The following is a 27493-nucleotide window of genomic DNA, read 5'->3' as shown; positions in this document are numbered from 1 at the left end:
GGCAGATGAATTACCGGGTTTTCTTCTATTCATCTTTCTGTGCAATATCAATACATATATACAGTATGTGTGTGCTACAGACATGTATATATCTATGTAGTCTATGTGTATATTTCTATTCTATCCTATTATAACCTGTCAGTGTGATTTTACTGTACACTGCACATGAATCACCGGCTTTTCAAAGGACACCTGTGCAAGTGCTGTGTGTTTTTTTTCTCGCATCCATTGACTTGCATTGGCGAGTCTCATCCGAGATACGCAGCAAATCGCAGCATGCTGTGATTTTTTTTTCTCAGTCCGATTTCAGCTGAGAAAAAAATTTCAGATGAGATGTAACCCATTGAATAACATTGGCCAGAGTGCAGTCCGATTTTTTTATTGGATTGCACTCGTCCGTTTTTCTCGCAAATGAGTATGATCCCTAAATATAACTTTCACAGGCTTTGATTTCACTCTGGTTCTGGTTCCTCTCTTATCCCTTTCTTTCTTCTCTCCCCTTTCATTTTACTATTTTCTCTTCACTATCTACATTTATTTCTCCTTTCCAGGATTCAGTTCCCTTCTAATGCAATCAGTCAATTTTAACTGCTCAAATTCTAGCTTTGCTTCTAAACTCTCACAGTCGAATGGAAAAACACAGGAATTTCCTTTTCCAGAATATGAGCTTGCCAACATTTGTCTTATCTGCAACTGTAAACTATGAATGGTGTACAGATATGCAGTGCAGAGATGCATCACACCTATGCAGGCACATCCAGCGCACCAGAGCAGCCTGTCAAGTCTTTCAGCATTTTTCACCCATAAAGAGCAATGTAAAAGTCCTGCAAAAAAACAGAGTTTTCGCAACATTTTTTAAAAACGTATTTGGTGAATGAAACTACCTTTATTAATCATGTACTGTAGACAAAGCACACACATGTAATCTGCACCCCAAAAAAGGCTGTCAAAAAACGCTGCGAAAATGCAGAAAAACTTAGAGAACCTGACCATAACCTTAGAATGTTTTTTTTATGTTATGGCTATAAATCATCAAAGAAGCGTTTAGAAGATGAAATATAAGGCAGGGGTCACACTTGCGAGTGCTGTCCGAGAAACCCACACGAGTCTCTTGCATCAATACCCGGCACAGCCGCCCGCTCTCAGGAACAGAGCGTTCAGCTGCATAGAAATACATGCAGCCACAAATTCCGGTCCCGAGTGCCGGCGGCTTTGCCGGGTATTGATGCGAGAGACTGTTTCTCGCATTGCACTCACAAGTGTGACCCCGGCCAAAGAGTTACAAACTCTGCCACTAGAACAAGCTTATTGACTAACTGCTAACTCATTCTGCAGCCTACTACAGGTACTTCTCACAAAATTAGAATATCTTCAAAAGTTAATTTATTTTAGCTCCTCAATACAAAAAGTTAAACTCATCTATTATGTAGAGTCATTACAAACAGAGTGATCTATTGCAAGTGTTTATTTCTGTTAATGTTGATTATGGCTTACAGCCAATGAAAACCCAAAAGTCATTATCTCAGTAAATTAGAATACTTTATAACACCAGCTTTATAAATGATTTTAAAATCCAAAATGTTGGCCTACTGAAATGTATGTTTAGTAAATGCACTCAATACTTAGTCGGGGCTCCTTTGGCATCAATTACTGTATTAATGCGGTGTGGTGTGGAGTTGATTTGCCTGTAGCACTGCTGAGGTGTTATGGAATCCCAGGTTGCTTTGATATCAGCCTTCAGCTCATCTGCATTGTTGGGTCTAGTGTCTCTCATCTTCCTATTGACAATACCCCATAGGTTCTCTATGGGGTTAAGGTCAGTCGAGTTTGCTGGCCAGTCAAGCACAGTGATACTGTTGTTTTCAAACCAGGTATTGGTACTTTTGGCAGTGTGGACAGGTGCCAAGTCTTGCTGAGAATGAAATGCCCATCTCCAAAAAGCTTGTCGGCAGAGGGAAGCATGAAGTGCTCTAAAATTTCCTGGTAGATGGCTGTGCTGACCTTGGTCTTGATAAAACGCAGAGGAAACTTCACACTGGACCTCAAACAGCTTGGATTTTGTGCTTCTCCACTCTTTATCCAGACTATGGGACCTTGATTTGCAAATGAAATGCAAAATTTATGTTCATCGGAAAACAACACCTTGGATCACTGAGCAAAAGTCCAGTTCTTTTTCTCCTTGGCCAGGTAAGATGCTTCTGGCGTTGTCTATTGGCTATGAGTGGCTTGACACAAGGAATGTGACACTTGTAGCCCATGTCCTGGATACATCTGTGTGTGGTGGCTCTTGAAGCAATGACTCTAGCAGCAGTCCACTCCTTGTGAATCTCCCCCAATTTTTTGAATGGCCTTTTCTTAACAATCATTTCAAGACTGTGATTATCCCAGTTGCTTGTGCACCTTTTTCTACCACACTTTTTCCTTCCACTCAACTTTCCATTAATATGCTTGGATACAGCACTCTGTGAACAGCCAGCTTCTTTAGTGATGACCTTTTGTGGCTTACCCTCTTTGTGGAGTGTGTCAATGACTGGACATCTGTCAAGTCAGAAGTCTTCCCATGATTGTGGAGCTACTGAAACAGACTAAGGGACATTTTTAAGTGCTTAGGAAGCCTTTGCAGGTGTTTTTCTTAATTAGTCTAATTTATTGAGATAATGACTTTTTGGTTTTCATTGGCTGTAAGCCATAACCATCAACATTAACAGAAATAAACACTTGAAGTAGATCACTCTGTTTGTAATGACTTTATATATATATGAGTTTCACTTTTTGTATTGAAGAACTGAAATAAATGAACTTTTTGATGATATTATAATTTTGTGAGAAGCAACTGTATTTACAGGGAAGCATGGAGGCCGCAGAAGCCAAATAATACAAAATGTATTTCTGAAGCCCAAATGCAAAAATTACGTTTTGCCAGAAATGTATACCTTTAAGTAAAAAGTTAAAAAAGTTTGCATATCATTAAATTGGATCAGTCATTAGATTTCACAGTACAAGCTGCATGCATTATTAAACAGATTTCTTAGACCTGATGAGACTGGTGAATGTTATTTGAAAACCTAAGGCATGGAAACTTTAAAAGTGGATTAAAGGGTTTTTCCCAAAATTAGAATTGTTCACTTATCCTAAAGTAAATGATGAATATTGATTGATGTCACTCCTAGAATAAACATTTTATTTGAACATATAGGAGCTGTAGTATTGGTTAGATTTTTTCTTAAATACATCTTTTAAGTTAAGTTATTATTTGTGAATGTTCAGAGTTGCTTTAGTTACAGTAATTAAAAGAAATCACCAGGATTTTGCTACCTTATCTGAGAGCAGCATGATGTAGAGAAAGCAGCAATTGTGACAAAATCAGAATTCTTAGATGCAGCATGTAGCAGAGCTGGGAAAGCTAACCCTGCCCACAACAAGCTCTCTATGTACATGGTCTATACACAGTGAGCTGCTTATCACAGGAGAGGGCGGAGTCGTTCATGGTCTCATGTGCTGCTGTAGTACAGCAGTGATAATTTCCTGGTAATAAAGCCTTAGTTATAAGTAAAAATCAGCACCCAGCCTGATAAGTGAGACATCACTGTAATCTGTGTTTTAACCCCTACCTCATGCTGTCCTCAGATTACATAACAAAAACATGCTGACGCTTTCCCTTTGAGACTTCCTGCCATACTATAGAGCAAGACAAGTGGTTAGTAATATATATTGACTCTGTTGATAAGAAAATATGCCAGAAATATAAACAGTATTCACTACTTTTTGTAATGAAGATCCACTTTTGAAGCATCTCTTAAAGTGTTTGGAACCTATGAGTTTTGACCTCAGAAGACTAAGATCCAAGAGAATTGCAACATTTTTAATCCAAAAAGTTTTTACAGAAGTTTTAAAGTGTATGGTACTGTAGCACAACACTGACCACTCTGTATCCCATGTGTGGAGGAGCTGATCTACTTTCCAGAAACAGGGCGGATAAGGAGTTACTCTACCGGCGTGCATATTTCCATATAATCCGCGCTTTAAATGCAGAACTAAAACCGTGTCTTTGACTTGTGAAATTATAGAAACAGACAGTAGGGACATTCTTTATGCGTCTCTAATGACTTCGCATTCAAATGTGGAATAATGTGAGTTTGTGAAAGTATCCAGTTCTAGGTAGTTTTTTTTCTAACAGCCAAGTACCTTCATGAACATTATATAATTGCTATTCTTTGGCAGAAGTTCAGCTTTTATGGAACAGATGCTTTCCAAATTGCATAGAGATAGACTTTTTTCCTCTTTATTCATTGGGAACAGAGGTTGTAGCCTTGATGTTGTCTAAAAACATGCCAGACTCATAGGATGATTAGGAGTTTTGTAACTTCATTATATTATGGACATGCACCGGAGTATGAAAGTCATATTATGGATTAGAAAAGTGATATTTTTGGCACATATGTGTAAAAAGTTAGGTTTATAACAAAAAAATGTTTTTGTTTCCAAAAGTTTAAAATACCAAAATGTTTTTGTGTTTCCATGACTAATGGCATTATTTCACACCATTACATGACTTGCAACCTGCATTTTTCGCCAGTTCTCTCCTCTGCAGGCTCTATCTTTATATTTTAGTTGTCTCTGAGCTAGTGGGTGGAACCTAACTTCTATATTGTCTCTCAGAGAGCACATGCTGCCATGTGGCACTTCTCCTCTCCTGTTTTTATGTAGCACATGTTCAGATGCAGCAGCTTGAAGAACAAATTACAGTAACTCTGAGAAGTGCAGACATGAAACCAAGTCTCTGGTGCAGTAAAACACTTACTATAAAGCAGTAGAATGATCTGTTTGTCTTCCTGTTCTATCTTTCCGCTTCCACCCCTCCCTCTCCATAGATATCAATAGGTAGCTGTAATCTGATAGCTTAAAGGGAGTCCATCACACCACAAAATGCATTTTAAATGGGCTATAGAGTATTGTAGGAGATTTAGCCTCTATAACAGTCATACTTGCACTGAACCTGTTACTGTCACAGAGCCTGAGAAAATTATGTTCATTCATATGCAAATGATGAGGTGTCTGTGCACTCTTAAATGGAATCTGTCAGCAGTTTTTGCATCCTCATCTGAGAGCAGCCTGATGCAGGCAAAAAGAAGCTGAATCCAACAATGTATCACTTAGATTACTGGGTGCAGCCGTTCTCACACAATTAGAGCTTTTAGATTTAGTAATAAAGCAGAGCTGAGGAAGCTAACCCCGCCCACACTATGCTCTGTATGTAAAGTCCATACACAGTGACCTGCCTATCATAGAATGGAGCGTGCTGGAGCAGGGATCACATGACCAGCTACTCACAGCCATGATAAGCTCCTGGTGCTAAAACAATCTTTGTAAGAAAATAAAAGCTTGGGGCTTGATAAGAGAGGCATCACTGAAATCTGTGCTTTAACCCCTCCCTAATGCGGTCTTCAGATTACATAGCAAAAACCTGGTGACAGATTCCCTTTAGTGTGGCCGAGACTGAGGTGCACTGTTATGCCTTCTCAGTTGCATATTGGGGCCTTTCCCCCACTTCGGATTGACAGTCCTTACCTCCCTGAAGTGCAGGGGCAGCACGCACAGCTTTCAGACATTGCTTGCTCTGGGAGCATTGTCAATCTGAAATTAGGGAAGGGCCCCACTATGCAAATGACAAGACACAACGGTGCACCAACTCTTGGGCATGCCTAGGGTGCACCAAAGCCTCCTCATTTGTGTGTGAATTAAAAGTTATTTTCTCAGATACTGTGTCGGTAGCAGGTATAGTGTTAGTATGGTTGTAATAGGGGCTAAGCCACCTACAACACTTTATAGCCCATTTTAAAATATTCTTTTGGGGGGGCTGACTGACTCCCTTTAAAAAATCTGGCAGTCTTGGTTGATTTGAATGAGATGGATTTTAGCTGTTTTTCAGAGTGAATGACGAATGCAGAAGGCAGGGAGAAAGGAGCAGAAGAGCTGATAAGTGGAGAAAGAATATATTTCTCTAATATTACAAGGTTTCTTAGATTTTCTTATACTATGGATTTATGCAGTTTTGTAAAGCAAAAGTAAGTTTTTCAAAATTCCCAGGCTTTCAGTCTATTCAATCAGATAGCATCAAAAGTCTGTGGCATTTATCATAGTAAGCATTGTTCACATGGTTATATTTTATTATTCACAAATCACAATCATATAAAAGACACTACAGCGTAATGCCTTTCACAACCTTATAGCCAGATTAACTTAGGGGTTATTCTGCAAAACGACATTAATCACCATCCAAAGGAGCTCCATGCTCCAATCATCAGGAGCTCCATATCCAATCATCAGGATCTCCATACTCCAATCATCAGGAGCTCCATGCTCCAATCATCAGGAGCTCCATATCCAATCATCAGGATCTCCATACTCCAATCATCAGGAGCTCCATACTCCAATCATCAGGAGCTCCATGCTCCAATCATCAGGAGCTCCATATCCAATCATCAGGATCTCCATACTCCAATCATCAGGAGCTCCATGCTCCAATCATCAGGAGCTCCATACTCTAATCATCAGGAGCTCCATGCTCCAATCATCAGGAGCTCCATATCCAATCATCAGGATCTCCATACTTCAATCATCAGGAGCTCCATGCTCCAATCATCAGGAGCTCCATATCCAATCATCAGGATCTCCATACTCCAATCATCAGGATCTCCATACTCCAATCATCAGGAGCTCCATACTCTAATCATCAGGAGCTCCATGCTCCAATCATCAGGAGCTCCATATCCAATCATCAGGATCCCCATACTCCAATCATCAGGAGCTCCATGCTCCAATCATCAGGAGCTCCATATCCAATCATCAGGATCTCCATACGCCAATCATCAGGAGCTCCATACTCCAATCATCAGGATCTCCACATCCAATCATCAGGATCTCCATACTCCATTCATCAGGAGCTCCATACTCCAATCATCTGGAGCTCCATACTCCAATCATCAGGAGCTCCATGCTCCAATCATCAGGATCTCCATACTCCAATCATAAGGAGCTCCATACTCCAATCATCCAAAATTTTACACTATGCCAGTCCCACAGATATTGAATAAAGCAGCAGTGGGTCCAATCACTGTCTCTCCCTACCCAACCAGTTGTTGATCCCACCAAAATCTGTAGTCAGGATGACTATTCTCATATGGTGGGTCACAAAAATGATGAATCCAGCTAACTATCTCTTGTGGTCCTATATATCATACGAGACCGGCTCTGGTTAGGTAGAGCTGAAAGACAACCCCATCTCTGCTGTAGTAATGGTCATATTACTTGTTAGATATTAGAAAGCGAGTAAATAAAGCGCTAAATGAAATAAAATTCCAATTTAGTGCTATAAGTAATTAGGAATGAGAATTATCACTGGCAGTGTTTGCAGCTATTTGATAGCCTGTCCTGTGTGCACTGTCGGACTGGGGTGGCAATGGCCCACCAGTAACATTGATTTGGGAGGCCCACTGTTCAGCTTCATGCAAATATTATATTACACTCCTTCACAAATGTACTTCTGCTTCTATATAAAAATAAGCTAGGTAGTTTGTTGAATGAATGATGAGGTACTGCTTTTGTCTGTACAGAGTTAATTAATGTATTAACCAACTACTGCTCATGTATGAGATAAATAGCTTCCTCTTGCATAGTGGCCCACCGGAGGATTCTGCTGTTCTCCTGTGGGCCAGTCCGAGCCTGGCTGTGTGCAATAATTGCTTATCCAATATAATATATACTGGATTTGGCTGTGTAGCTGGCCCATATATACATACAGGCTGTTGTGTATAAATGGTGGCACAGATCTAGAACACAGAAATAATATATAGAAATTCTGTGTAATATATTGGGCTTACTAAGAAAGGAAAGCTCTCTTGGTTATATCCTGTTTCACAAGCTAGTCATAGTTACCACATATATACTCTGCGGACAGACTGGTGCTGTTTATCAAAGGCTTTGCTTGCCTCATCTACAACCATTTTCTCTTAACTAGATGATGGGAAAATGGAAGTATGAAAGCTCGTAAAATACAGTGCAATGAATAAGGTTCATTGTTCATATGAAGAAACATTATGCTTGTTAAAACTAATCATTAGATTTCATTTTTACTTAGTTAAAAAAAAATCATCCCGATAATCCTGTGGTTTTCCCACATTTAGCTTAAAGAGGACCTGTCAGGTGTCCAAAAAATGAGTTTGTCATCTTGCCAAAATCCCCTGAATGTGCTACTGTTTTCTGCTTTTCATTTGTCCCTCCATTGCAGAGATAGGTCCTTTTTTCCTCTTGGCACCCGGTTTGCTAATTCCAGGCTTGTGGTCCAAGAGGGCGTGCCAGAAACACTTCCTCTGGGGATTTGTAGTCCTTCCCCCACTATGACGCTGCCCAATCAACGCTCGGCAGCATTTAAAACTGGTCGAACAGCAGATCTCGCAAAATCTCCATGTTCTTTGACAAAAGATTTTCCAGGATGAATGTAGGCAAGTCACATCGAGAACAGGGAGATCTCAAGAGATCAGGCTTGATGACCAGTTCGGATGTTGCCAAGCAGTGATTGGGCAGTGTCGCAGAGGGGGGACGACTTCACCACTCGTGAGAACTTGGCTCTTGAACCACCAGACTGGAATTAATATGCTGGGCACCAAAAAAAAAAAAAAAGGCATATTATCTGCAATGGAGGCACAAAATGAGGATCACAGGCATTTTGGGAATGTAAAAAACTAATTTTTGGGGACATGTGAGAGATGCCCTTTAAGAGGGCCGTTGGGTTGGTTATCTTTATAGGAAAAGATTTCTTCTGGTGGTAGGGGGTCACTCTATTGTATATTATATTAAGCATATAGTGTTAGTTTAAATGTGTAGAAATTTTCACAGATTGACAATGTACAGTGAAGTCTACCGGGGCGGTCACATTTTATTGCAGCAGATTTTCTGCAGAATCTGTAATAGAAAGAATCTGCCATGTCTGTCTGCAACGATATGGCTAAAGGAGACTATATCCAGTTGGTCAAGTATGGACTATGCCACCAAAACAGAATCACTTGGGAGGTAAATATGGTGAGTGATGGATGTTTATCCCAGAAGAAGGTGAATGCAGTGATTTTGTGAGAGACCTCTCCACTTAGTTACATATTTAAGATGCCAGTACAGTATCCTTTATTGGCAGTTAGGGTGCAAGAAAAAGACTAGGGGCCAGCGAGAAGTCATAGGATGAAGCGTCTGCAGAAAACATGCAGCCCTCTAGCATTAAGTAGGTTGACCCCCTTTCAGAAAATCTTGGGCTCTGGTCACAGTTTGTTATAAAAAAAATCTAACAACACTTTACTCACCATTCCCAGGTCCAGCTCTGCCAGTATGTACCATGGCGCTGAGATCATGTTGACAGCATGGCAGCCAATCATGGAGTTCAGCGGTTCTGAGTGGGATGTTCTTTCTACATGGGCAGAGCCATTGAGCTTGCTGATTGGCTGCCACTCTGTCAACTTGATGTGACTGTCATGGCCAATACTGGGAGCAGCGGCAGAGAATCAGTGGTGAACCCAACCATGGTAAGTATAGGCATTTTTTTTATAACAAACTGAACCCCAGGACCAAGATTTTCTGAAAAGGGACATATTGTGTCATGTCCATTCATTGTTGTAACCAGCAATCGGACAATCCATTTGTAAATCCTAGATTCCCCTCCCTCATCTCTCCTCAACCTACCAGTTACCCCAGTGAGACTTTCGGAATCTGAGACATCTAGAACCAAGAATGGCAGATTTAAAAAAACTGAAATGCCGGCTGTAGGGAAGCTTCAATTATTCTAACTGTGCATTGTAAATGCCGCACATAATAGATACTGGTATCAACATTACATTTGGCAAATGAAGAATATTAGTAAAAATATGGCAACATTTGTGAAGAATTCAACAATGAACATCACCGATGGAACTCATCAATGGTGAAAATATAATTGAGAGGGACCGCATATGGCATCACATTATGGCATCAGGTTTTATCACCGACTGATGACCTTTAAAATTAATTCATCACCCCTGGGCTCATTCTTAAACCCCCTTTCTAACAATAATGGGCTTATTGGGAAGGGATTCTCCACAGGTTTTTACTACCCAGTAGCAAAGTGGGGTGAGGTCAACCACGTCTTGGAACTTTCTAAGTGCCCCCTAATAGTTACACGATTGGTCTCTATGGTACCAACAGAATGTTATCAATTGGCTAAAACAATTTTTCATCTCTAAAGTTTAACCAATTAAATATTGTTTTAGCTGAAAACGTCTATTTTAGTCATCTATTGATGAATGTGTATAGGCAATTTATTATAGGTGGTTGGAAAGATGTGAAAGAATTCTTGAATATTTCCATGAAGACAGTATATCAACAAGGCCAGGGTCACATTAGCGTATTTTCTCTCATCTGAGAGAATCGAGCCGATTATGCTAATCACACACTCTGATCAATCTCTAATCTGAGTGTGATCCAATTTTCTCGGATGAGGACAAGATGGAAAAACTAAAATTCTCCATCTTCTCCATTCTGCTCATCTATGAAAATTGGACTGCACGCAGATGTCATCCGAGTGCACTCTGTTTTTTTTTCATTGACTTGTATGGCTGATTGCGATCCAACTCGGGCACGCTGCGATTTTCTTCCTCGATCTGATAAAAAAATTAAACATGTTCACGGCCCCATAAATTAACCTTGGTTCAAGTGTGATCTGATGTTTTGTCGGATTACGCTTGGACCAAATATAAGGTCATGTGCACGACCCCTAATACTGAAAATCCAGACTGAAATGCTAGAAAACAGTGCCGTAACTCTACAGAGGATAGTTCTTCTGCTTATCCTATTAGAGATGATTAATTTTTGTTACCATTTGGTCCTTTCTTCAACTTTGTTTTTTTTATAGATTTTATGACTTTTATCCAAAAAGATGTGCCTAAGTTTTCCCATGGTTTGTGTTTATTATGTGCCGGCACCATTCTGTTGTGTGTTCTATAGCCATAGGGCAATGTGACTGTGTGTGAACTGTCTATACTTTTGTGTTTTATCTCTGGGTGAGAAGATCAGTTATTATGATATACACTGCAGCATTTTCCAAGGACCAAAGCAACAAATAATAATTCAGGATTTTGTTCACCAGCGCTTTTAATGTGAAAAATGCCCTTTAATGCTGGATGCGCCTGTAGAGACGTAACCCGATTCTGAAGTACAAAGGGATGCTCCGGTGCTGCACATGCCTCCTTATCGATCGGTGATATAACTGTCCTGGTGTATGGGGTGATGTAATGCTCATCAAGTTACTAAGAAAGTGACCTTGAGGGAGATCAAATGGCTGTGCAGAAGAGGTAGATGAATGCTAACGAAGTTACCTTGTTTCTTGCTAAATTGCCTATATCCTAATCAGGCTTAAAGTAATCATAGGGGCTATCAGAAGCTTCTACATAAGTGCATCTAAAAGCTCAATATATTCAATGGCAATTCACACCCAGGCAAATGGATGGCTTTTTTTTTTTCATTGAGTGATCATTTCATTTCCTGTTCTGGAAAATACTCCTACTCGAGCCTGCATTTCAGAAAAGAAACTTGAACACAGGAGTTTGTCGAAACTGAATTCTTTATTAGGGTTGCCAAGTTTCCCTAACTTACTAAGGCAGACCCAGGTTTTCTGGAAATTCCTGGAAATTTTAGTCCCTGACTTGTCCTTAGAAATAACTAATTGCAAAAAATCAGACCTTTCTTTTCTATATACTGGATTCAACTTTTGCAGCATACTCATGATCCCCATGTGTTTTTAAAGGATCCATTAATTATCAATATCATACTGGGTAATTCTTCGTTCAGAAGGACAGAATTTCCCATGGTAGGCTTAGACATACAAGCTCCGTAACAAAGACTCATCGCAGTGGATCTTAAAATATTTATACTGTACAGTACAAGATGTGTCGTGATGTAAAGCATATATGCTGGACGGAAAACGTATCAAATGCTAAAAAATACTAAATAAAATAAACACGTGGAGCTTCATGTGGTTGATCAAGGTCTAGAAGCAAAGATCTGATTTCTATCTGTTGACTCATTTCCACCAAGACAATCATTTTTCTTATATTATCTATATTTTTTCAGTTTTCAATATCGTTTTCAGAAACCTGTGAACAAGAACAATAATTGACCCATGAATCAATTCAGGGCGTACTCACAACCATGTTTTTTTTTCCTATTCACACCAATGGAAAAAAATCAGGCCTCCAATCTAGTGTGATAGGTGATAAATGGATTCCATGAAAAAAACTTTTTAAAGGAAATTATCATCAGATAATGACCCAGGTTTTTGTGTTACATGGTAGAGAAAAAAAATAAAAAAAATAGGTTAACACTGATTTTTGTTTTTCAAATCTGTATTAAATATGTATATATATATATATATATATATATATATATATATATATATATATATATATATATATATAAAAAGCTTGCAATTTTCACATTGGCCACTAGGGCTTTTTTGTTTGCTAACTTCCTGTTGTTTCAGGAAACAACACGTGTACATAGCCAAAATGGTTGGATCCCCACTCTGTCATTTCTATAGAGTTGTTTACTGTCATTGTAATCCTGTTTCAGATAATATGTAATATGGGAGCCTTGTTTTAAAACTTTTCCTCAGTGCACTCTCCTCTGATTTGGTTGCACCCATTTCACACTGTTTTTGAATATATCTAAAATATCAATGTGAATTTTTTTAAGAGTTAACTCTGGATTTAATGCCTCCAGCCTGACAGAGCCTGTGCAAAACTAAAAGTATAGCTTTCTGACACTTAGGCTACATTCCCATGAGGAGCATTGCATTTTCTCATAAATACGCAACTTAAAAAAATCACCAAAAACTCATTGTGGGAACAAAGCCTTATTATGATGCATAGTATAGTATAGTATAGTATAGTATAGTATAATATTACTTCAAGTTATTAAACCAACACAGGGTTTACGAAAATAGCTGGAAAAAATGTCAATTTTTTGGAGCATGTCACCTTTACATTATCCCGAGTTGTGCATTATGCAGACCCATACATGATAGCCATGGTGACCCAGTTATTCTAATTTGCTGTATTGCCCAGTAAATAAGCACACAAAGGGCATCTACAATATAAATGTATAACATAGTCTTTGTTTTGGGCAAAAAAAAAAAAAAACACATAAAGCCTAGTTAAATACCAACCAATGTTTCTTTAGGTACTTTAATCTGCTTTCGTAACCTATTTAGGAAGATTATTGGTCTAAATACCCCCAGGCCACAGCCGGGGATGTCAGTTATGGATAAAGGGCCTTACTCATTGAAAATTATGTTGCTTGGAATTTGCAATTTCATCAATTCTAACGTTGTGAAAATATTTTTTTTTATCATGATTTGAATCTTTGAGCTGTCATATATAAGAAATGATAATAAACATAGCGGATCAGATGTGTAACAAGTGTGTGCTGGGCTGTAAGATCTTAAATTATTTTCTTTTGTTTTAGTTTTATGAAGAAGCTGGAACTTCCTCTATCTGAGACACGGAAACAGATCCTCTAATAGGTAAGGAATCATCATGAGAAATCTTCAGCAACAGATGATTGCCAATGCCAACCGGCACAGAGGTTTTTTTAACTCCCATGAGAGAGGTGTAATGAACAAATCAGAGAATAATATGTACAAAAAATAACACAGCATGAAATTCCTCATGGAAAAGTACAAGTAATAGAAAAATGTGGACCAAAATCGAGGGCAGTATGGTGGCTCAGTGGTTAACACTGTTGCTTTGCAGTGCTGGGGTCCCGGGGTTACAACACCAAGGACAACATCTGCAAGGAGTTTCTATATTCTCTCTGTGTTTGTGTGAGTTTCCTCCGGGTTCTCGGGTTTCTTTCCACTCATCAAAGATATACCGGTAGGGAGCTTAGATTGTGAATGGGGACAATGATGATAGGGTTTGTAATGTGCTGGAAAAAATGATAATGCTATATAAGAAATGTATAATAAATAAATAAGCATTGGATAAGTAGGAAGTTCCCTGTGAGTGACAGAGAGAGCCCCATGAGTATTGCCAAACTTTGGCTTCCTCAGGGGTGGAGTTATTGTAAATGCATCAGTGATTTATATTATTGAACGTAAATGCAAAGCTAAAAAACATGGAAAGAGAAGACACTTACATGTATAATATGAAATCCCATCTATCCTACATCTTGCTCCAGGTCTTCGTTATACTCAAGACTCCGTAAAGACTGTGAGGGGATTTATTGTTTCTTATTTAAGATAAGACTTTCTTCCTATAGTGGCACATTGTGTTATGCAGATTCTAATAGGTTTTAATTTGTGTGGAATTGGTGTTTTTCTTTTACACGATTTTTAATAAAATTATTGATTTTGCTTTCGGGAAGAGCCTTTTTTCTGCATAGTTCCTTTTTTTCCTAAAACATTTTTCACCTCCTGTTATGCATTGCGCACTCCCCATTATCATGGTAGCGGCCGCTTCCTATAAATGACTTGCGCTATATGTCAACATTTTCTCTGTGCTCCTGTGAGGAACAGCAGCAGTGGGGACTAGGGATTAAATTTTGCACCCCTATAAAATTTGATGCCAAGGGCTACCCCTTCATACTACACCAGGGAATGGACTGTGATTATATTAGTTGGGTATATCTATTATCCAGTGACCCAATTAGTCCTTTACAGCACTAACCATTGTATTGCAGTCCGGTTTCCTACTGAGGACAATTTTGTGTCTAAATAGTGCTTGTTGTCTACTTGTATGAATTATTGTTCCTATCATGTTTTTAAATATATACTACCCCCATTGCAAATCATGTTTAAGAATGAACATCTCATCCCTCTGGTGATGCCGCTCTAAGGTGAAGTGACTCATTATTAACCAAGTTTCATTACATTAATAAATCTTTTTACTTTAGTAAAATTGTCGTTAGTTAAATTTTTTGCCTGTAAAATTGTGGGAGGTCAATAGCCTCAATATCTTATTACCATATTGGGCATAACGGTGGGCACATCATATATACATGGGTGGCAGTGGTCGCTACTGCGACCAGGCCTGGTGGGTGATGGGCCCGCCGACGCCAATCTGTTTTGCTGGAGGATGGGGGTATTGGATATGTATTTTATTTGGAGTTTTGCAGATGAGATAATATGTTATTTTTCACTGTACGGCTGACCGCATATGTCTGAAGTTTCACCCACCCAGAAGCTCAATAGCCTCAATATCTTATTACCATATTGGGCATAACGGTGGGCACATCATATATACATGGGTGGCAGTGGTCGCTACTGCGACCAGGCCTGGTGGGTGATGGGCCTGCCGACGCCACTCCCTACTCCAGCTGGATGTGTATCCTGAGACGCACATTCAACTGAAGTGTGTTGCAGCGCACACACCCAATTCGAAGCCATTAGCTGACATCGGTGTGCACATGACACATGGAAGTGACGTCATGCGCTTATGTCAGCTGCCAGCTTCAGTAGAAGATGCTGCGTGGAGCAGAGGGAAGGTGAGTATAATGGTTTATTACTATACTACATGTATGGCTATGGGCTATGCATTTTACTACATGTATGACTATGGGCTGTGGATTATATGATATTTATGACTATGGACTATGCATTTTATACTACATGGATGACTATTTGCTGTGCATTGCACTACATGTATGACTATGGGCTGTGCATTGTACTACATGTATGACTATGGGCTGTGCATTATATTACATGCATGACTATGGGCTGTGCATTAAACTACATGGAGGACTATGGGAGGAGCATTATACTGTATTGAGGGCTATGAAGGGTGCATTATACTATATGGAGGACTATGGGTTGTTCATTATACTAAATGTGCATTATACTAAATGAAGGACTATTGGAGGTGCAGTATTCTACATGGGGGACTATGGGGGCGCAATATACTGTATGGAGGACCATCGGCTGTGCATTATATAGGGAGAACTATCGGCTATGCATTATACTATATGCAGGACTATGGAGAGTGCATTATGCTTTTGCTCTGGGCTCCCATGACTTATTTGTACGCCCCTGGGGGCTATAATGGTTTATTTATTTTCTATACATTAAATAACAGCGGCAAAACATATATTCCACGATGGGGCTATATATCCCAGGAAGGGGCCCAGGATAAGGGACATATATAAAGTGTAAGAGGATGGGGCCCAAGATAAAGGACATATATCAGGATGAGGGACATATATATTCCAGGATGGAGGGGGGCTCTGGTCCAAACTTGCATCGGGGCGCATCAGACTCTAGTTATGCCACTGCAAAGGATGACATTATGATCTGCATGAGAATAAATAAAATATGGAGAAATCTGCAGCTCCATTCTGACATTTGATTCCTTGAGGTTTTGTGATGAGCCTGGTTCGGTGCAACTATTTTTTACCAGCTGTGCTACAAAAATGAGTGTTTTATTGTGTCCATATTACGGAGTTATTCTGCCCATATTCTCACCATTGCCACTATATGGAGCAAGAGAAAAGGCCTACAACTCCATAATTTGGCAACAGAAAGCACAGACCTCAATCTGACTTGACCTCCACTTTTCTCATGTATGAAAAAATGGACAGATTATTTTGATCATGCTTTGATCAAATTGTGATCTGAACGTCATCTGAGCCCTTAGGCCGGCGTCACACTCAGCGTATGTAAATACGGTCCGTTTTTTATGGCCGTAATACACAGAAAAGTCCCCAAAATAGTGATCCTTATGTCATCCGTAGGCAGGGTGTGTCAGCGTATTTTGCGCATGGCATCCTCCATATGTAATCCGTATGGCATCCGTACTGCGATATTTTCTCGCAGGCTTGCAAAACCGACATCTAATGGATTTATGTGCTCAAATGTTCGTTAAAACATATATACAGTATATATGTATATATGTCATTGAGACACATATATATATATATTCTGTATTTATATTTAATTCAGCGCGATATATGTGAAAAGCTGGTAATTCAATTGACGGCTTTTCATTTCTCCTTCCCAAACCCGACAGGATATGAGACATGGTTTACATACAGTAAACCATCTCATATCCCTTTTTTTTTTTGCATATTCCACACTACTAATGCAGTGTGTATGTGCAAAATTTGGGCACTGTAGCTTGTAAAATAAAGGGTTAAATCGCAGAAAAAATTGGCGTGGGCTCCCGCGCAATTTTCTCCCCCAGAGTGGTAAAGCCAGTGACTGAGGGCAGATATTAATAGCCTAGAGAGGGTCCATGGTTATTGGCCCCCCTAGCTACAAACATCTGCCCCCAGCCACCCCAGGAAAGGCACATCTGGAAGATGCGCCTATTCTGGCACTTGGCCACTCTCTTCCCACTCCCGTGTAGCGGTGGGATATGGGGTAATGAAGGGTTAATGTCACCTTGCAATTTTAAGGTGACATTAAGCCAGATTAATAATGGAAAGGCGTCAATTATGACACCTATCCATTATTAATCCAATAGTACTAAATGGATAATAAAACACACACACATTATTTACAAGTATTTTAATGAAATAAAGACACAGGGTGTTGTAATATTTTATTAGACTCTTAATCCACCTGAAGACCATCGTCCTGAAACAAAGTTAAAAAAACAAACAACAATATTCCATACCTTCCGTCGTTATGTCCCACGATGTAAATCCATCTGAAGGGGTTAAATCATTTTACAGCCAGGAGCTGTGCTAATGCACTCGCTCCTGCCTGTAAAACCCCGGGTACTGAATGGAAAGCAGTTTGATCTGTAGTTACCTTGAGTCGCGGTGATGCGCCCTCTGCTGGATGTCCTCATATGAACTCGAGCGTGGGAACTTTTCCAAGGCTCCAGTTCATGAGGACATCCAGCAGAGGGCGCATCACCGCAACTCAAGGTAACTACAGATCACCCTGCTTTCCATTCAGTACCCGGGGTTTTACAGGCAGGAGCGAGTGCTTTAGCACAGCTCCTGGCTGTAAAATGATTTAACCCCTTCAGATGGATTTACTTCGTGGGACGTGACTGATCATCGGAAGGTATGAGATATTGTTGATTTGTTATTTTTACTTTTTCACAGAACGAGGGTCTTCAGCTGGATTAAGAGAATAATAAAATATTACAACAACCTGTGTCTTTATTTCATTAAAGGACTTTGTAATAATGTGTGTGTGTTTTATTAACCATTTCGCAATATTGTATTAATAATGGATAGGTGTCATAATTAGTGTTGAGCATTCCGATACTGCAAATATCGGGTATCGGACGATATTTGCTGTATCGGAATTCCGATACCGAGTTCCGATATTTTTGCGATATCGGAAATCGGAATCGGAAGTGTTCGGTGCGTATGGTTCCCAGGGTCTGGAGGAGAGGAAACTCTCCTTCAGGCCCTGGGATCCATATTCATGTAAAAAATAAATAATCAAAATAAAAAATATTGATATACTCACCCCTCCGGCGGACCCTGGCTCTTAGTGGTGCCTCCGTTCCTAAGAATGCAGGGAGTGAAGGACCTTCGATGACGTCACGGCTTGTGATTGGTCGCGTGAGCGGTCACATGAGCGGTCACGTGACCAATCACAAGCTGCGACGTCATCGAAGGTCCTTCACTCTGCATTCTTAGGAACGGAGGCAGACACTTGGACCGGTGAGAACCGGGGCCGTCGGAGGGGTGAGTATATCAATATTTTTTATTTTTATTCTTTATTTTATACATGAATATGGATCCCAGGGCCTGAAGGAGAGTTTCCTCTCCTTCAGACCCTAGGAACCATTCCGATATTTTGTGTCCCATTGATATGCATTGGTATCGGGTATCGGTATCGGCGATATCCGATATTTTTTGGATATCGGCTGATCCAATCCGATACCGATACCTTTGCATATCGGAAGGTATCGCTCAACACTAGTCATAATTGAAGCCTCTCCATTAATCTGGCTTAATGTCACCTTACAATAGCAAGGTGACATTAACCCTTCATTACCCCATATCCCACCGCTACACGGGAGTGGGAAGAGAGTGGCCAAGTGCCAGAATAGGCGCATCTTCCAGATGTGCCTTTTCTGGGGTGGCTGGGGGCAGATGTTTGTAGCCGGGGGGGCCAATAACCATGGACCCTCTCCTGGCTATTAATATCTGCCCTCAGTCACTGGCTTTACCACTCTGGCTGAGAAAATTGCGTGGGAGCCCACGCCAATTTTTTCCGCCATTTAACCCTTTATTTTAGCAGCTACAGCGCCAAAATTTTGCACATACACACTACTAACATTAGTAGTGTGGAATATGCAAAAAAAAAGGGATATGAGATGGTTTACTGTATGTAAACCATGTCTCATATCCTGTCGGGTTTGGGAAGGAGAAATGAAAAGCCGGCAATTGAATTACCGGCTTTTCTCTCTAACACCGCTGCGTATTTCTCGCAGGTCACACTGCTGGTCCGTGTGTAATCCGTATTTTTCTCGCCCCCATAGATTTTCATTGGCGATTTTTTTGTGCAATACGGTGACAAACGCAGCATGCTGCGATTTTGTACGGCCGTACAAGACCGTATAATACGGATCAGTAAAATACAGCTGATAGGAGCTGGGACATAGGGAATCATTGGGCCGTATGTTATGCGTATTTTACGGGTGTATTTTCTGCGCTCATACGTCCTTAAAACTCGCCAGTGTGATGCCGGCCTTAAGGTAAGTTCCCACAATGAGTTTTTGGTGCCCAAAAAATGCAGCGTCTTAGGCTGCCGTCACACTAGCAGTATTTGGTCAGTATTTTACATCAGTATTTGTAAGCCAAAACCAGGAGTGGAACAATCAGAGAAAAGTATAATAGAAACATATGCACCACTTCTGGTTTTGGCTAACAAATACTGATGTAAAATACTGACCAAATACTGATAGTGTGACGGCAGCCTAAGGGTATGTGTCCACGTGCAGGAAACGCTGCGTGTTTGACGCTGCGCAGAGCCGCAGCGTCAAACACGCAGCGTCCAGATGTTACAGCATAGTGGAGGGGATTTTATGAAATCCCGTCTCCACTATGCGTGGTAACACGCACCCGGCGGCCCTGCGATTCCGGACATGCTGCGCGTCTTTTAAGATTGCAGCATGTCCATGTACCTTGCGGCGACGCTGCGCCGCCGCAAGGTATATCACAGGGCCCTATGTGTGGGGTGCGATAATGCCGGATGTGTGCAATGAACACATCCGGCATCATCGCGTCACAGAAGGGGGCGGGGCTTAGGGCAGAGCGGGTTTGCCGCTCCGTCCAAACCGCCGGCCATCCTGAAGGTGGAAACATACCCTTACAGTCCCAACAAAGTGGATGTGGATGGGATTTATAGAAATCTCCTGCCCATTGTGTTTTTTTTTCTGCAGTGTAAACTGACCTGCGGTACGTTTTTGAAAAATTCAACATGTCAATTTCTCTTGCTGTAAATAGGTTCTTTATTTGCCGATTTTCCCAAATAGATTTGAATGAGACGAGAAAAATTTGCAGTCAATTTCCCAGTGGAAATGCAGTAAAAATCCTTGTAATCTGCACATGACTTTATCAACACAGTTTTATTAAAAAAATGTAATGCAAAGGAGCTCTATTTAACACAACTTAACTTAACTTACCAAAAGGAGACAAAAACCATAGCTGAAAAATATGATTAAAGCTCATTTAACAAACAAATACTCAAAAATGCAATGAAGAACCAAGTAACCTAATTTAGTTAATTGATGCAGGAAATCTACAGGTTCAAAAACTCACCAAATACTCATCATGGAAACTTAGCCTTAGATTATTCTGAAGTCTCACCTCTGCCATGTACATGAATCTTTATAGTTCTCGACCAGGAATTGAACAATTGAATGATCGACATCCTTACATGGAGTTCAGTATTAGTTAAATCTTTGCCTAAGGTTTTTTGCTGACTCTTCCTTGCTTCAACAGACTCTAACATATAAGGTTTCAATTTTTTTCAATCCCGACTGTACATAAAGTAGCCATCAATGGCAATTTTTCTTTTTTGTAATCTAATCAGCCGTGTAATTACGTTGCAAATAGTGATATATTTTGTGATAGTTTCTTCACTAAATCCCCTGCCGGAGGTGTTCCGAAGTGTCTACATACTGTAAAGGATGAATAAAAAGCAGAATTGGATGGAGCAATCAGTTATGTAAGTAATGAGGCTGGATTCGAGAAGACAGTCTTAGGCTTATATCTCATGATTAGTTTATTGCGAGTTTTTTACGCTGCGTACTTTCGAAAAAAATGCAAGTAACCGATTTTACTTGGTGAAGAAATGGTACAGAAAAACTGCAACATTAAAAACTCACGAAAAGCTCATCATGGGAACATAGCCTTATGTGACTTACAGCTGATACAGAAAGTACCTATGGGCTTACAAGTGCCAATTCTGGCACTTAGCCTCGACTCTTCCCTTTTGCCTTGATTTGTTGGCAAGTATGGTAATGGTTTTGGGGCTGATGTCAGATGTGTAATGTCCGCTGACATCAAGCCCAGGGGTCTATCAAAAGAAATAAAAACACACAGAGAATAATTGATTGCAAAAAACACTCACCGACTCTATTTTACCCATTTATTAAAATTAAAAAAGGAAATAATCCAAAGTGATCCACCCCTGAAAAAGTTCTCACGCTAAAAACTGTGACGTTAGTAAGGTTACCACAGTTCATTGCCTATCAACTGCGATAACCTTAATGATGTCAGTGCTCGTTGCACATGCTACTGTTAGTTACCGCTGAGCGGTCACATTACTCATGCAACCGGTCAACACACCATCCAGATGTAGCAGAGATGGGGATCATCGTGGGAAGTGGAATGGATCTACAGCAGACCCCTTTAGATTATTTCATTTTAATGGTAATAAATGGGTAAAAGGGGGTTGGAGTGTTTTTTTTTTTTTACAATTAAAGGACTTTTCTCTATGTGTGTTTATTTCTTTTGATTATGGGGTAACTAAATTCCAACTCTAACTCGCAGCGTTTTTTTGTTCATAAAAAAAAATGCAGCATCAAAAACGCACCAAATACTTATCGCGGGAACTTATCCTTATCAATCTTGCAGTAAAAAATTGGGAATTTCTCTCCTTTATTAACAATGAAATAGATTGGACACAGTATTGAGCGTCGGCAAAATGTTCTACACCATGTTCTAAGGTAGTTGAGCTACTTGAGATTCACCACAAATAAATTCATCAACTTCGGCAAATTTTTATGAAATATTTGGCGAAGTTGCAGAATTTGAATTTCCAAATGTTCGATCATCTCTAATTAATGCACTAGAATGAATAGGCAGAAGTACCGTAATGGATTCAGACTTATCCAAAACCATTGCTTATAGTTCTGGAATCTATCTGTTGGTATGAGTTTACATGTCTCCCACTTGTTTTTGAGGTTTCATTTGTGGTACTCTTATATCTTTTAACACTCCAATAAAACATCCATATTGGATTTTTGCTCTTTTCCTATGAAAATGACTTTTTGTATGATATTTGTATGATAATTTGATTTATAACTGAATAAGGCATTTTATATGGTGAACTGGGGCGCAGTTTACCATATAGTGCCTTAGTAGCAGTGCCCCAAAGCATAAGCATATGGAACTAATAGAATACAGACATACAGTGACCATAGAGCAATCTACCGTAATATTATCCTAGCATATAACAGTTCTATACAATTTCTAAATTAGAGATGACTGCAGAACACTTTGCTGCCAGTTTCTGTAGTAAAACATAGGTAAGCGGCACACAGTATTTGCCGCGTAGGATCTAGTATGACTTGAGCCTTCTTGTGTCTAAAAACCTTTCCATTGCCTTCAAGATGTTCATTGTTCCTGGCAATATCATTCTTATCCAGTGGAGAGCAGCTGCTCATTTTCCTCTACAGGCTTTCGACAGAAGCCGGGTGAGAAACACGTTCTAACTCCTCATTAGTCAGCTGTGATATCTGGACATATCCGATTATCCACACCACACAACATGACTCCTTCCTCAGTGTACAAAATACTCCCAAATTTCTCACTTAAGACTTTTCTGTCAACAGGTACTCAGCATTTGTGTAGCTATATCATTCATATGATAAGTCCACTCCAAATATCTAAAATAAAAAAATATGACTTAAAGGGAATCTGTCAGAAGGTTTTTGGCACCTAAGGTGAGAGCAGCATTATTTACAGTGAGAAACCCTCATCCTAGTGATGCATCACTTACTGGGCTGCTTAATGTAGTTTTGATAAAATCACTGTTTTATCAGCAGGAGATTATCCCTAGAGGACTAGTTAACCTGCTGTCATTTAGTCTGCCCAATACATGAGCTTTGTATGACCCTGCCTCCACCACTGATTGTCAGCTTTCTGCCTATGCACAGTGTACACAGAAAGTTGCCAATCAGTGTTGTGGGTGGGATTATACAGAGCTCAGCATTCAGAGAACTGCTAGATCTGCAGCAGATAAAACAGATTTTATAAAAATGTGAAATTCTCACCTGTCACCTGCTTTGCTCTCGGGCGATGCAGGATGATTATTCAGTAGCCCTGTTTAATTCCTGGGACTTGTGGCTCTTGCAAGCCCACTGGCTATGGGGTTAATTCTGTTGGTTTGGGTTTCTTCCTGCTGTCAGCACTGGGTGAGGCTGCTTTCTATTTAAACTCCTGAGAATCGGTTCTCCTGCCAGTCAATGTTTGTGCTCCTGGCGCACCAGCGTTCTCAGTTTATCCTGTTCCTTGATCTCAGCTAGTTTACTTATGTTTCTCGTGCCTGATGATTTTGTACCTCTCATACCTCCTGGATCTGACCCGGTGACCTGACTATCCTTCTTGCCGGTAGCTGCTGACTCTGTGGCCCTTGCCCAAGGATTCTGGGCCCTGTGTAAGTCCAGATCCCAATACAGGGGATAAGAGGTGAAGGCCAGGGCAACCTTTGGGCTTTGGGAAGCTGAGTACTTTGCTCCAATCCTGGTCGCGGTAGCCTTTTTGGAGCTGCCAGGTGACTACGACTAGCGCCCGCATGATTCAAAATGTCAGCAGGAAGCCCAGTAAGGCTGAGAATCAGAGTCTCCTCCCTTACATCATGCTTGTCTCATGTGGGGTAGCAAAATCCTGGTGATAGATTCCTTTTAAGAATTTGCATTTTTGTATGGAACTCTTGATAATTCTCCTGTAAAATGACTCTGTAATAGCACGGCACAGTTTAGGTTATTTTCATCATTTTTTTTCGGAATGAGCTCATGAAAGTGTCATGATTAAGGGAGCTTAGTCTCCAGAAACGCATTGAGATTCTTACCCATATGGTTTGTGCTGAAGTCTGTATCCTCTATATTTAAAGTTTGCGAATAAAGAAAACTTTTTTTTACGGATTCTGTGAAGCTGGACATTCTTTTCTTTTTTGGACTTTATACGCTTGGACACAGCAGGTCCGTGCTCCCGAAGATTGGTTTATGCATCACGGGTGAGCTGGCTTATATTCCTTCTTTCTAGAGTAGAAGACGCCAAATTTATAAGAAGGTACACAGTGCTTCTCCCCTTCGTGCCGCAGTCAATTTTACTTTTTACAATTTCTTTTTCCCTCCCCTTCTTTTTAAGAGCAATAACTTTTTATTTTTTTATTTTATGAATGCGGCAACATCAAATATGTCTATTTTTTATCTATCTTTATTTTAACCCCTTCATGACCAGATGTATTTTCGTTTTTGCGTTTTCATTTTTTGCTCCCCTTCTTTCCAGAGCCATAACATTTTTATTTTTCAGTCAATATGGCCATGTAAGGGCTTGTTTTTTGCAGGACAAGTTGTCCTTTTGAACAAGACCATTGGTTTTAACATATTGTGTACTGGAAAATGGTAAAAAAAATTCAAAGTGCGGTGAAATTGCAAAGAAAGTGTAATTCCACAATAGTTTTTTGTTTTGCTTTTTTACTATGTTTACTAAATGCTAAAACTGACCTGCCATTGTGATTCCCCAGATCATTACGAGTTCATAGACACCAAACATGTCTAGGTTATTTTTTTATCTGAGTGGTGAAAAAAAATTCCAATTTTTATAAAAAATACAATAAAAAAATTGTTCCATTTTCCGATATCCGTAGCGTCTCCATTTTTCGTGATCTCGGGTTGGGGAAGGCTTATTTTTTGCCCGCTGAGCTGACGTTTTTAAAGATATCATCTTGGTGTAGATACGATTTTTTGATCGCCCGTTATTGCATTTTACTGCAATGTTGTGGCGACCAAAAAAACATAATTCTGGCTTTTTTTACTTTTTTTCTTGTTAGGCCATTTAGTGATCGGGTTAATTCTTTTTTTATATTGATAGATCAGGCGATTCTGAAAGCGGTGATACCAAATATATGTATGTTAGATTTTTTTATTATTGTTTTTTTTGAATGGGGCAAAAGGGGGGTGATTTGAACTTTTATATTTTTTATATATATTTTTTAAAACATTTTTTTTGTACTTTTATCATGCTTCAATAGTCTCCATGGGAGACTAGGAGCTGCCATAACCCGATCAGATGATCCGATCACCTGTATGTAGCAGAATTGCTGACTTGCTATGAGCGCCAACCACCTGCCGGCGCTCATAGCAATCTGGCAGTGAAAACCATAGAGGTCTGCTGGAGACCTCTGGTTGTCATGCCAACCCATCAGCGACCTGCGGTCATGTGATTTCCGACATGCTTGCCGAAACCGCATGTTAAATGCCGCTGTCAGAGTTGACAGCGGCATTTAATGGGCTAACAACCGCGGGAGGATCGCTATTCCTCCGGCAACTGTTAGCGGCACATGTCAGCTGTCCAAAACAGCTGACATGTGCCTGAAACATGTGGGCTCAGTGTCCACATCAGCGTACTATTACACTCGATGTCAGAAAGGGGTTAATGGTGGGAATAGGGAGTAATTTGAATCTCTAAGGTTTTTTTTACTTCTATTAATATTTTTCAAAAACTTTTTTTATTTTCTTTTAGCCCTCTTAGAGGACATGATACTTTGATTAATTCATCATCTCTTTTATATTCAGCAATACAACTATTACAATATATAGCTAAAATGACAGACTCCTATGAAGTCCGACCTGTGGCTGGGCAAAACAGTAGTGCTAACATAGCAGCCATGGAAGCCTTCACCGGGCCCTGGCTGCCATGACAAAACATTGGAATATCATATCCAAGCAAATCAAGAAGGACAGTGCCACAATGGATAGTGAAGAAGCACAGCTCACATTTTATTCTGCCTCCTGCGGCGACGTTTCGGTCAATAGACCTTTATCAAGCATCGTGCTATCCAATGTGGCGCTGTCCTTCTTGATTTGCTTGGATATGGTATGCTATCTGGGATGGACTCCCCGGTTTTGGGACGCGCACTCTGAAGTCCCTGGAGACTGAATGCATTAAGGCATTTTCTATTTTTCTGACATTTAAAACATCGGAATATATCATCGGTCACCTTAAATGCCACTGTAAGAGATTGACAGTTCAGGGGTTAACAGTAATGATCAAAGTTGCTGTTTTATTCAGATTCTAGCTGTATAACATAGGTAATTTCTGTCAAGTATGGTAGAAAAGGTCCAACACATCGAAATTTGCCATGTGCTGTATACTGTATGTAAGGCCACATTCAGTATTTGATCAGTATTACAGAAGTGGTGACGTGCTTCTATTATACTTTTCCTGTGATTGTCTTGTTCCTGGCTTTGGCTTACAAATACTGATGTAAAATACTGACCACTTACTGAACATGTGACCGTGGCCGTAGACAGATGTTGGGAAGAGGTTTACATATTTGCAGCATCTTGGGTTGTCTGTGCACCAAAAACGTCTGAAATGGTATATTCACAAATTTTTGCTCTCATTTGCATGAATTTGAGAAGTGAAATACAGCAAATCTGTAGTCCATCGAGGGCCCAAACTTCCTAACTAAATCCAGCCCACTTTTCTCATTACTTTTTAAAACTTGTGAGCAAACTCTAAAATTGCACAAATTTTTGCACAAAAATGTTTTGAGGTGGTGCAGGGCCCTTGATTAATTTCCCCCTGATTTACCTTGCTGATCCTATGCCACCACCATATAAACCGGTATTTTTTAGGATGGAGTTAATCCATTTTATGAATGAAATTTGCAATCAGCACATGATGTATAGAAATTAAAAGCAAAATGTTGGTATTAGTAGATGTTGTCAGTACCTGGAAAAACACATGGCGGCCCAGATGTCAACAAAAGGATTATTTGTAATGTAACACTCGATGTGATCTGCTGTGTAGAGAAAAATGTGTCTGAGTGAACTTTCTCCCATGCTGATGAGAAATTCGAAATTTGCTTTGGAAAACTGTCGGATTCTATTTGCAATTCTTTATATAAATGAAAGACTTTGTAATAAAAGTAAACGGCTCCCAACGCTCACACAATGTTGCCCGGGCACAGTGTAAAATCTAAATCAATAGTTAGATC

General features: G+C 40.0%; 1 protein-coding gene across 4 annotated transcripts in view; it reads left to right on the top strand.

The window, feature by feature from the left end:
* Window positions 1–27493, top strand: part of ATXN1 (ataxin 1) — a 393158-nt gene that overhangs the window by 260802 nt on the left and 104863 nt on the right. For all 4 annotated transcript variants that reach the window (XM_077269930.1, XM_077269931.1, XM_077269933.1 and 1 more), the window contains one exon: window positions 13540–13597. The gene's annotated coding sequence lies outside the window, so the exon portion shown is untranslated. The remainder of the gene's footprint in view (window positions 1–13539; window positions 13598–27493) is intronic.

The sequence above is a fragment of the Ranitomeya variabilis genome, chromosome 6, assembly GCF_051348905.1.
Source record: "Ranitomeya variabilis isolate aRanVar5 chromosome 6, aRanVar5.hap1, whole genome shotgun sequence".
Taxonomy (NCBI): Eukaryota; Metazoa; Chordata; class Amphibia; order Anura; family Dendrobatidae; genus Ranitomeya; species Ranitomeya variabilis.
This window is presented reverse-complemented; position numbering and strand designations above follow the sequence as displayed.